Genomic DNA, 13,013 nt, shown 5'->3' on the forward strand with positions numbered 1-13,013 from the left:
CGAAGAAGAGTTTTTCAGTAGATCCCTGGAAGCCCTGTTCCCATGCTCGTGAATTCAGCTACTTGCTCAATATCCGAGTTTGATATAACTGTTGTTAACATGTTGCAAGTGAATGAGGCTTTGACAAATGTCAACAAACTGAGACCTTGGCTCAGCGTATCAATATGTGTGTTTAGCTTTTTCATTGGCGTTTCACGTCTTTTTAATGCAATACTCACGGACCACAGTCATATTTAATATCTCTGTGGACCTCACAACCCGTTCATTCAGTGAGGCTTAATACATTTAATAAAGTTTTGGTCTAGTATGGATTATTTCTAGTCCCTATGTTACCCCACAAAAATAAAATAAAGTAAAACATACAAACAAAACAGATTGTGCTTGGCCTTAATTATACAATCCCAAATATTTTATTTGGTAGGTTTAGGGATATTTATATTGAATCGGTTTCAAAAATATCTTACTAATACATATATGTAGTGTTTTGAATTTGGATCCAAAACATGGCTGACAGAGTACACGTCTGCTTTCTTTTTGGTGTTCTTGCAGGAATGAACCCAATACTTTCTCTCTTATTCCTCCTGCTAGCCATGCTCGTACCAAGACATTTTCCTCTCGTGTTTCCCTCCTCTCACTCGCCTCCTACTCCTTTCTCCCTATTAGTCTGATGTTGAGGTGAGAGGAATACTGAGAGAAAGAGGGGAGGAGGGGTCTCTGGTGCTGAGGGCCAATGCCAGATGCTTACTGATACAGACTATCCATCTAAACACTTGGCAAAGGAATATTTACTCCACTACTAGGGTCACGGAAAACGACAGCCATGTGAAGTGTTTGTTACCAATACAAATGCCTTGAACAGTTTGTAAATATTAAATATTGGCTTAGAATGTGAATTTATGCGACTTAGTGACTGTTGCTATGGCAATGATCCTGTGAATGAGGAGCAGTTCACTGTGTGGCACAAATCCAAACGTAGAAAATGTACAACAGAATGGTGTTTACACTAACGTCACCTTGGAAAATACACACAAGCTCAGGCAAAATATACCGCACTGTAGCTATATCTAAGGTTAAATGAGAATGACAATAGGGAGAAAATCAATGTTTGCAATAGGGCTTGGCAACAGCTTCAAAATGTGGGCTGTAAAGGCCATATTTGGTTCTACAGGGACTGTAAGCAAAAGGCTTTGCAATCGCCGTGTAGCCATCACATGGTGATAGAAATTCCAAATACAGGTTGAACTATAATCTGGACCTACTGCCTCCATTGTGTACAGCAGACATTTTTGCTCACGTTGTGTGCGGTGTGAGTCTCAATTCCTTACACTTTGGAGAAGTTAAAAAAAATTTTTGGTCATTAGTCTCATTTAAAGGTGGCTGCCACAACCTCTTTTTCGTTCATTTAAACTAAGCTAACACTGTCATTGGGACTAATGTACGTGGCACCAAAGCTAGTAGCATGTTTTCCTTTTAACCTTTTAAGTCCTTTTAAGTCCAGTTAAGCTATATATACCAATGTTCACAATAATAAAATTGCTAATTGGACTCCAGATGGAGGAGTGGAACCGTCACTTGCCTTTGGTGCCGGTTGGCATGGGTTTGCCCCCACCTGGGAGACCATGTGTGGCTCACATGATGTAAGCTTGTGTTAGTGAGTGTGTGATGTATTAAAAAAAAAAAAAGCTAATTTATTGTATATAACGTTTTTTCAACGATCACATACAGCAGGGCTGTCAACTTTTTACCAAACCTTGGAATGAGACTTTTGTCGATCGGCCGGCCAGGGGTGGAGGTGTGTTGAAGGATATTTTAACGACATGGCAAGTACATGTCGGAGCATTCACGTGCCTATTCGATGTCTTGTTCCCAATGCGTCATCTTGCCCAAAAAGCTATTTTAATCATTAAAAAAAAACAAAAAAACAAAACAAAACATATTTGTGGCACCTGGAAGTTGCCAGGAGGCCCGGGAACCAATATTTCGTGTTCCGCACTGACACATTGCTGACGGACTCCGATTCACCACTACTAAGATGCTTCTTAGGATTTGTTTGTGGTGTCTTTAGACTGAAAAGGGAGAAAATTAACATTACTACGTCTCATGTTTGTAACAAAGCAATCCGCATCAAAATTGCAAAATGAATAAGAGCTTTAATGAATTTATTGCCGCCGGCTAGACACATGTAAGATGGCGGGTGGCCCTAGGTACATAAGCCACAGGAAGGCCGTATCGAGCAAGACTCTTCCGAGTACGGCGACTTCAGCCGAGTTCTTTTTTTTTTTTTCCCCTAACTGCAGGCGAGGGGTCATTCAGCATTTGCCATAACTAAGGACGATTATACTCCAGTTTTATGCCCCCAAATGTGCAAAAACCAAGTCAAATTGTCACAATGCACTTAAGAACAGATGGAAGGGAGTGCGCACGGACGCTGGCAGTAGAAACAAACGCACTTTGGACGTTTATGGATTTGAATGGGATGGAACCAGGGTGACGGCACGGGAACTTGGAGCATAAAGTTATTTGAAAAACCTTTCTGTGCACGTGTGCGGTACCATTAGGATGCTGCATCAATGGCCACTGTACACTTCTACAACTCAATATGCTTGAACGAAACAAGCGAGTACATCAGGCTTAGTAAACATGATGAAGATGAAGCGCTATTGAAGTGCATTAATAGTGTGATCAAACTGGATTTTTCATTTTGTTGTGATTTTCATGAAAAGTACAATAAGTACCGGTAAGTGATTCGAGTTTATTCAGGGCTAATGCTAATCGCGATTGTTAATCGTTTAGCATAGGCTAATTTTGTTGGTGGTTGTGTAATATGTGCATATGTTGAGCAGAAGATAAGGAACAATGAGTATTTACAGCCACTAAATTCAACCTTAGTGGACTTAATAACAATAATAATACCATTGGAAATATTGTCCCTTACAGAAGCAACTCTTCCATAGCACATTTTGCATCTTTCCTCCAAGGAAAAAAAAATGAAATTACTAGGGGTGTCACGATTCACCAACTCCACGATTCGATTTAAATTTCGATTTTGGGGTCACGATTCGATTTTTTTTTCGATTTTTTTTTTTTTTTTTTTTTTTCGCTCCCCCACTTTATAACACAGAGGCATATGCTTCTGTAGGCTAAGGCTAGTCTATGATCATTGGTTCTATTCATTGTACAGTAAATCTTATTTCAAAAGATCGGCTACATATAGGTGATGCAATTTCCATATTATTTTTGTGTAAATTTATGTAATATATGATAATTGACATTAGGCAGGAATGATCAAATTCAAAGAATTTATTTACAATATAAAGTTAACCGTCTTGTTCTTACTGAAGTGTAAAATAAAAAATAAAAAAACAAAAACAAAAAGTCACAGTGGGTGCCTGCCATCTATTGACTGTTTTTGGTTACAACAGTGTGCTGTGCGTTCCTCTTAAAATAATGTGCAATGTGCAACAACAACAAAAAATATATTGTATCCAAAGTCATGGAACAAATACAGCCTGAACAAACTATATCCCAACATTTACAGTTGCTGGGCATACTGTAGCGTGGTTCAAGTACACTAATTAAATGTTTGAATCCAGCGTTTTCCAAGGCTGCAGGTCTGCTGCTATAAATAGACCTATGGATCTGGCGTTTCGCGCGAGCTGAAGTGTGTGGAAGTTTCACTGTAAATGAGGATGAAATAGTTGGTTGGACCGTTGTTTTCCCACTTCTAGTTGAATTTGATAAATCTAAATCTTTGTGATGCCTGCGTAAATGTCCCGTCATGTTTGTCGTGTTTCCCGTTGTTACGGCTGGCGGCTCGGGCCCGCCGCCGGCTCCGCTCCCCTAGTATGTATGTGTGTGTTTGTGTCGGCTGGTGCCCGTATAATGGTACTTCAGTTTGAATGCGCCAGCGCGACACTCTGATTGGAGGACTGTGCCAGCGCGACACTCCGATTGGACGACTGTGCCAGCGCGACACTCCGATTGGACGACTGTGCCAGCGCGACGCTATTGTGTATCCGTGTATTATACCCCTATTGGTTATTGTTGTTTCTCCTCCGTTCTGTCAGTTCTGTCAAATGCGGTTATTATTTGTTCACCTTCCACTTTCACTCCCTTGTCAAACCCCTGCCTGAAATTTCAATTAAAACTACTCAGATGTTAAAGTCGACCCGTGTTTATCTACTCTATATTTTCTGTTATTGTGTTACTTCCCTTCCCCTTGACGAGCCGGGCGTAACACCGTGGCCGAGTACAGTACGCGCACATAGCATATCTTGCAACTGTGGTCTTTTTATCGACAACGTGAACGTTGTCGACATAACTCACCGGGAACGCAAAATGTTTCCAAACTGGTGACGAGAGAAGCGGGAGCGGCTTGAAGCACCATTGCTGTGTCTGTCCGCGCTTGCCATCATGACTGCAGGAGAAGTCAGCTAACAAGTGCCGTTAGCTAGTAGCTGAATGGCTGCGTCTCATTTGCTTTCCTGGGAGGTGGCGGTGGCGGCGGTGGCGGCGGGCGCGGGGGGGGGGGGGCATCGAATCGTGTGTCCTCTCTTCTATTTCGATGCTCGAAATCGTGACGTAATTTCGATCGATTTCGATAAAAAATCGAAATCGTGACACCCTTAGAAATTACACAAATGCCTGGAAAAACAAAACAAAAAAACAATCTCTTAACAGCCAACCCTTTTCGTCAAAGGCAAAAAGTCATCAGGCTCACTGACTGATCGCACAAAAAAATAAATATATACATCACAGCTAATACCACCGATTGAGCCGTTTTTAAACTGTGCCTTTTTTAAACCGCGGTGTACCTTGAAACCGGTAAGTGGCCCATGCCTATTTCAGACTAAATAAACATTGTCACTGCTTCACACAATTAATCCATCCATCCATCCATTTTCTGAACCACTTGCTCCTCACAAGGGTCACAGGGGGTGCCGGAGCCTATCCCAGCTGACTATGGGCAGTAAGCGGGATACACCCGGAACTGGTTGCCAGCCAATTGCAGGGCACACAGAGACCAATAACCATCCACACTCACAAGCACACCTAGGGACAATTCGGAGCGCCCAATTAACCTGCCAAGAATGTTTTTGCAATGTGGGAGGAGACCGGAGTACCCGGAGAAGACCCACGCAGGCACGGGGAGAATATGCAAACTCCACTCAGGAAGGCCGGAGCCTGGACTCGAACCCGAGTCCTCAGTACTGGGAAGCGGACGTGCCAACTAGGCATCCACATCCACGCCCTCACAAAATTCAAATTCACACTATTGATTAATTCTGAAAATGACTATACGTTTTAACAGTGCACTACGTCACACGCTGATGGAGTCGTCATTTTCTTTATATGAGGCTGATTTAAATAAGAGGTTACTGAAAGATCGGCAGTTTGACTGCCAGTACAAAGTTAGTAAAATGTCCCCTGTATCCTTGTGCCCTTTTCCTTGACATCAATTCTTATCAGAACATTTAAGTCAACCTGCACCCTGTCTTGAAGCCAACTAGTTAACGCAACATTCTCCACGCAGCATACCTCAGCTCAGCTGCTGTTGTTGCCAGCCTCCCACAGTCACCACAGTCACCATTTTCCTTAGAACAAACCACCTCCAGTTGTCTGCGAGGAAAGAAAAGACATCTCTGTTAGCCTGTGCACCTTTATTGAAATTCTGTGCTTCTCGGATATTAAATTAGCCTAGAAGAAGCTCTCCTGATGAGTTCATTAGACGGGAATGGAAATAAATCTTGAATTACGCCTCTGCCGCTGTCTTGGTAATTTTTTATGAAGCAATTTGACATTATCGGCTCTCACACAATTGTAAAACATATTAACCATTCATTGAAAAACAGATAAACAATGAATGATAAGGGCATAATGGGCGGGACATTCTCATAATATACAGGAAGCAGCATACCTTACGCACGTGATCGTAAAAAGAAGTTGAACCACTGTCAAAGGCATGTAGTGGCAAACACACTTTCCCGACACCATTTGTGTTTCCGCATACGAACTTCTCCAAGCAGCATCCCGGAAGCCGAGCGCAAACTAGCGAGCTAATGGGCATTCCGGAGACCTGACCAATAGGATTGCTCCTGTGACCCTTGCCTCTGACGTTCGCACTCTGACCTATTACACATAGAATATTTTGATATTCAGATATCCTACAGAAAATTATATTGAATAATCGGGTATTCTGATAAAAATAAAATACAGGATGACACAAAAAAGGGAACTTTTTAACAATACAATAACAAGAGTGATGGAAGAAAAATATTTTATTCATATTAACTGAAACCTTAAACATGCCATTTACAATCAAAAAATGACGGAATCCCAGTTATCCCAGCTGATGTTGCAGCAAACAATGAGGAATCTCAACCGCAGATTTTAATGGATTCGTACAGGAGGATGTCTTCTATTAACCTTGGCAAGATGAATTCTCACGGTATTTGTGAGTTCACAAACTCTGGAGAATACATCTTGTACCGCTCCCGTTGATTTCCACTAATCCAAACGACCAATCACAGAGCGACATGGTGTTTGCGGGCGGGATATGCAACTGTGACGAAACCAGGAAGCCAGCGCCGACGCTGGGGCTAAAAAACAAATTAATATGGAAGAATGGACGCTCCAATTAATTCTGTTCTTGCAGAATTACTCACCGTTTCCTTGTTGAATGTTGAACAGCGAGAGGCACTGTGCATTTCTAGCTGGTAACATGTACATGCCCCCCCCCCCTCGACAAGAACAAAGACGACATTTTCATCCGTGGCCGTGATTGGTTAAAACAAACCTGTACAATGCCGCATCATCCAATCAGCTCGAATTATTGTACAGAATGTCCCATCTTTCCCGAGCAAATTACCCTGGAGCGGTACCAGATGGATATTGCGGCGAACTCCCTTGAGTGAAGCGCAATATCAATCAGTTTTGTCATCTGCAGGATGTAATTTAAAAAAAATTAAAATTCCAATATTGTTTTAAATGGCATGTTTTAAGGTTTCAATTACTATGAAGAAAATATTTTTCTTCCATCACTGCTGGTTTTATTGGATTGTTAAAAAGTTCCCGTTTTTTGTGTCACCCTGTATTCTTGCTCGGTGAAAGAACAAGTATGAATACAGAAGACAATAAAAACATATTTCCACTTAAATGATGATCGACCAACTTTCATTTCGAGATTTCTATTACTTAAATCCACACTGTGTAAAAAGTGACCAGTAGATGTCGCTATAGCATAAAATGCAGCCGAAATGTATGCACACTACAGCTGCTCAGAGAGACCACACTTCGCAAGCCTACCACAAATCCTTATTTTGCGTGAGGAAACAAGCATCTCGGCGAGCGGCGGCGACTTGGCAGCCGGTGTGAAGCCCAGAAAGCGACAACAAACCGAGCGAGCCGGAATGAGCCGGAGCAGCTAACAAGAGCATCTAGTGGGAGTTAGTCTGAGTTATAGGCTGGCGTAACTAACGAGCGGAAAGCGGGAGAAGCTAGTCCAAAAAAAAAGAGAAAGAAACCAGTATAAGCTTGCCAGAGCAAAAGCAGAAGGTGACAAGCGAAGGGAGCCCGAATCAAGGGACTCAGCGATGACCACCTGCAGGCCTCAGCTGTGGAAGGTAACCCATTGGGTCCGACAGAGTGACAGACCTCGACTTCATCCCCCTCCGTGACTGTGATTTGCTGCGCTGATCTGTATATATTACTGGATAGCTGATAGCCCATACACGACAGGGCAGCAATCTTTACCCCTCCCATCTCGCTAGCAGATTACTGTCTAAGCTATAGACCCTTCCAGCTGACGTCAACGCTTAGCTCCCGCTGAGCCTCCCGGAGAGCAAACATCCCATAACAAATAAATGTAGAGCTTAATTTTTGGTGAGCGTTTTCGTTAAAAGGTGGGAAATAAGTTATTACAAAAACGGCTAGTAAGTGGCAGCAGAGTATAAGAGATCAGCCAGGGCCATGCAACAAGCTCTTTTTGACAGTGTTTTCAACAGGAATGTAAATAATGATAAACTTACCTGTAGTCTAATGCTAATTGCTGCAAAATGGAAATTGATACAAATATAGTTTTTTTCCTGCTGAAAGAAGAGACAATAAAACACAATACAGTATTCAGTGGACCTTGCAAAATCAGACGAAATCCAGTAAAACAGCCGGGAGCAAAGGGGGCTGCTTCAGTGAAAATGGCTGCCAGGGAATGAGTTAAAAAGAGGATACAGAAGAGGTTCTCTGACACAATGCTAAATTTCCATAAGAAACCTTTGCCAGAAATGCCTCATCTGTAGTTGTCCTATTCACTTTTCTGCAGGGTAAATAAAGCCTTTTAGGGTTGTTTCCCCAAACATTGATAACAGAGAGACATGTCTGCAAGGTGTACAACATTGCTCAAATAAAAACAATTAGGCTAAAACATTGGCATTATTAACTCAGCGAGCATTAGCAAAGTTTCAGAAGATCTGTCGACACTGAGGCTAAATCTTGCATGTACAGAGAATGCCCCTCATGGAGGAATGTCACTCCCACACAGGGCTATAGAGACAGGGCCTATTGACCATTTGCACGTGTCGTCACTTCCGCCATGGGAACGCCCCTTCCTGAAACTATGGACGGCAAAAGAACCACTTGCCTGGATTGTAACATTAGAATCGTGTACAGCGTGAAGTCCTTTGTCTAGTCGATTCAGTTATAAAATGGTCATATCTTGCTGTGCGGTCGGTTGTACAAACAGACAAGGGAGTAAACCAAATGTTGCTTTTTACCGAATACCTACTAATGAAGACAAAAGGCATCGATGGATAGCGGCAATCAACAGAAAGGATTGACAGCCCACAAAATATTCACGGATTTGCAGCAAGCATTCTTTACGAGGTTAGTAGATCAATGTTCATACACTTTACTCGTAAATGTACACTTACTCCATACACTCTAACAAACATTGTAACAGGGGTGTCGAATTACGTGTTTCAAGTCACATTAACGATCGTTAATGTGAACGTGGCTGAGCCACGTAGTTAGCGTCCACTCCAACTGCCCACACATAACTTAAGTGCACCTTCTTCAAAACAATTAAGTACATCTGAGTGAAAATACTTGATGCATATACCTGACACAACCACAGTGTTTCAATATATGACAGAATGTGTAAAAATAACATTAAAAAAATAAGTCTGTTAGCATAATAAACAAATTTTACCTTTGCCATTACGAGGTAGATTGTCTCCTGGGTGTGAGCGTAACAACAGTGATACAGGTCGTGCACGGGGAATTCCGGAAGAGTCTGCGATTTGATTAGTTCCGTGAAAACAGCAGGGAACAGAAGGTAAGCGTCTGTTTTCACACTATCCATCTCCAGTTTGTGTTACTATCGCACTCTATGAGCACCTACTAAATGTTCCACTTCTGCCGACAGGCGAATGTCAGTTGAACTAGCAGATTCCATGGCTCGATGGGCAATAATAACTTTTAATTTGAAAAATAAAAGTCTCTAAGTACCGAAATCGCTCCGCGGCTCGTCCACTTCCATTCAAACGTAATTTCCTTCCGCCGTCCATGGTGGGTCAGTCACGTGATCATGTGACGTCGGTGCAAATGGTCAATAGGGTGGTACCAATGGCTCTCAAAGAAACAAGACTATGAAAGAGGAGTGGATGGTGAACCAGAGAAGACCACTGTTAAATAAAACTGAAATAGAGATATGAGGGCCACCTAGATGACCTTTTGAAAGAGTTTGAAAAAGATATGAAAGCACCGCACTCAGGACGCTGCATTGCACTGCATTCAGGATGCACTGCAGGAAAAATAAACATTTAATCATGAAGGCTCATTATGTAATTGTAGTTAACTTAGTCATTTTAATAGGAGGCTAATATAGCTACTATAGATACATACAGCATGTGTTGCCTTCATTATAAGGCTTATATAAGGCTTTTAATTTTTTGCGGCTCCCGACATATTTGTTTTTTTCTTTTTTTGGTCCAATAATTCGGGCTGGGTTAAACGATTATATTTGTAATCGATTAATCTAGAAAATATTTTTTCGATGCATCGATGAATCTAACGATTCACTTTTAAATGCGATTCGATTCCGATTCGATTATCGATTACCTCACTATAATTTGACCTCTATTGCAATTAATGCTAATTTATCTCCATGAGTAAAACACAATTTTCTTCTTTCCAATATATTTTTATTCAAGTTCAAAAATGAATTTTATTGAACAATACGACAAAGTGCACACAGCTCTAGTGCAATGGAATCCTACAATAAAGAAATAAAAAAATAAAGCTCTCTTTTAATAACTAAAACTGCAAAAGCCACAATCTGAACCAAAATCTTAGCATTTAAAAAAAAAAAAAAAAAAAAAAAAAAAAAAAAAAAAAAAAAAAAAAAGACTATTAGCAGTGGTGACGGCTGCAATTTTCCAAACAACACAGCTCCACCACCACTCTCACGCTTTCTGTGTGCATCTGCTCAGGTGTGTGCGTGTTGTATTCATGTGTTGTGTTGGAGTGGATGTTCGCATCTCAAAATGCTCAGCTGCCCCTTTTTTTTTTTTGTTGACTATATTTCCAGTCACTGAAAAAAGCCTTTCATATGGCGTGGATGTTGCTTGTTTATTAATAGACAGAAATTTTTAAAAAAAGAAAGAAAAAAGTTTACGTGTATGTGAAGAGAGTGTTTGTCTGTGTCAATTAAAAAAAAAAAAAAATGTCAGCAACAAGCGAGTGTGTGAGGGCTGTGTGTTTGCGTGTGGTAAAGTGGACAGTGGGTACATGTTCTGTGCGCGAGGCTGGAGCAGAAGTTACGTGGTGCAGTTTGGATGAATGACGGGGTTACTCATTGGCAAGAAGGAAAGAAAAAAAAAGTTGAAAACTTACGATGTCTTCTCCACACAAGAAGCTCCCGGATGCCTCCTCTTAATCACGGTTGTGCTTTTATGGTATGCCAATTACTTTGCATTTTTAGGTGTAAAGTACTCCCATACTTCGGATGTCTTATTACGAGGTCGTTTCTTCTCCCCGGACTCGCTGCTACTGGATGCTGCGGTCGCTGCTATTTTTTTATTCAATACTGTACCTGTATCCCGTCGCGCTGCGCACAACGGAAGAAAAAAAGGTGGCAATTCCGCTTCTCAGCTTCCGCGTCATCTATCTATTGTATTAGAAACAATAGACACATCATTGTATTGTGTCATTGCTAGCTTGCTTCACCCTTCGACAATTAAAAAAAATAAAATAAAATTAAATAAATAAATAAATAAAAAAAACCTCCACACTTTCTTCATTTTTGACCCGGCCCCTGCCGGTACGCGTAGCTTGCTTGTAATGTCTTCCGGGTATCCGCAAAGCACAACGATCGTTGCCCTCCATTGCTACACTGTAATTGTGCACAATATATGTGCAATGTACTTTCTGCTTTTTTTTTCTTTTTTTTTTGCGCCCTGTGTTTTGTCTGCAAGGTAACGTATATTTGGTGGCCCAGACATTGCGCGATGCCGCCAAAAGTGACGCATCGAGTGCATTTGTTGCGTCGACGTATTTTTTGCGTCGACGTCGACGCGACAATATTGCTCTTTCAACATTTTGGGTTGCCGAACTCTTGCCTGGAAAGACTAAAGATTCAATACAAAACCTAATTTGTTAAATGTATGTTACAAAAAAATGTTTGTCATTCTAACTGATGTCCTGTCCAGCATGGACCCTGCTTCTGCCCTCAGTTGGCTGTGATCAGCTCCACCCCCAACCCTGAGTACAGGACAAAGTGGTAGGAAAGGGATGAATTAAAGATCTCCTGAAATGAGCTTTGCAGCAATGACACCAAGCCCTAATACTGTATCAAAAGAAATGTTCACGAAACTGTACCTTGTTGTTGAGTTGCAGTCTCCACGAGGAAGGTCTACTGTTAGCCTAGCATCAAACGAGCGGATTTTGGTGGGCGTGGCCAAGGCTCGCCAGACTTCCGTCTATTTTTGACTACAAAATGAGTTGGGCGTGGCCAAGTCTCATCTTTTCCGTGTGCTCCTGTTTACAAACAGTCTTCACGTCTGCACCTGAATGAATATTGGCGCATGCTTTTGCATGCTTTAGTTTCAATAGTTGGTACCGATCTCGGGGTTAGTGTTTTTGTTATGTTGTCTCGTCATGCGAAACTATGCCCACCTGTTTTCCCTGCCTCGTGTGTCGACCAATCAGTGCCCTCACCCAGCTGGGTCTTGTTGCGTCAATCAGTGTGAGTGTATGTATAGTCTGCTGGTTTTTTTGTTCAGTTTGTGTCACTGTCATGGTTCCTTTGTTCCTGCTATTCAGTTGAGTTATTCCTTCGTAGTTGTTTGCTCTTATTTTGGGTATTTTTTTCCCCCTCGTAGTTCCTGGAGTATCTTTATTTTTTTTATATTTTTATTTTTTAAAACCACTTTTTGAGCACATGTGCCTCTTTGTACTTGGGTCCTCAACCATGCCTCACATGACACATATGGCTTTAAAACAATAAACCCATTTTAACAAACTGGATTATGTTTTTATTTCTTCATTGAGCATTTCATGCACAATTTCACACCATTATTTTAGTCATTTTAAATGATAAATATAACATACAGGACTATCTCAGAAAATTAGAATATTGTGATAAAGTCCAATATTTTCTGTAATGCAATTAAATAAGCAAAAATGCCATACATTACGGATTCATTACAAATCAATTGAAATTTTGCAAGCCTTTTATTTTAATATTGATTATGGTTTACAGCTTAAGAAAACTCAAATATCCTATCTCAAAATGTCAGAATATTTCCTCAGACCAAAAAAAAAAAAAAAAAAGAAGCCATAATCAATATTAAAGACCAAATGTGAAGTAATTTCATGAAATACCATATAGGGTCACAATAGAAGCATTGAAACACTGTCCAACAAATAAAGTATGAAAAAATAATTTATATGTTATATATTTGACGAAATAATCGCTTTTCCGAAGTTTGAGCTTGTCGGGCGACAAACCCGGAAGTGAT

At 41.0% G+C, this 13,013-nt stretch overlaps 1 long non-coding RNA gene across 1 annotated transcript in view; it reads right to left on the bottom strand.

Annotated features, from left to right (window-relative positions):
- Positions 1 to 3,093: 3,093 nt before the first annotated feature.
- The window catches only part of LOC144015547 (uncharacterized), a 33,198-nt gene continuing 23,278 nt past the window's right edge, over positions 3,094 to 13,013 (bottom strand). Inside the window, exons 2-3 of the long non-coding RNA XR_013282750.1 lie at positions 5,539 to 5,619; positions 3,094 to 4,644 (exon numbers count right to left, since the gene is read on the bottom strand). This is a non-coding gene — a long non-coding RNA (uncharacterized LOC144015547). The remainder of the gene's footprint in view (positions 4,645 to 5,538; positions 5,620 to 13,013) is intronic.

This window comes from Festucalex cinctus, chromosome 3 (genome assembly GCF_051991245.1).
Source record: "Festucalex cinctus isolate MCC-2025b chromosome 3, RoL_Fcin_1.0, whole genome shotgun sequence".
NCBI lineage: Eukaryota > Metazoa > Chordata > Actinopteri > Syngnathiformes > Syngnathidae > Festucalex > Festucalex cinctus.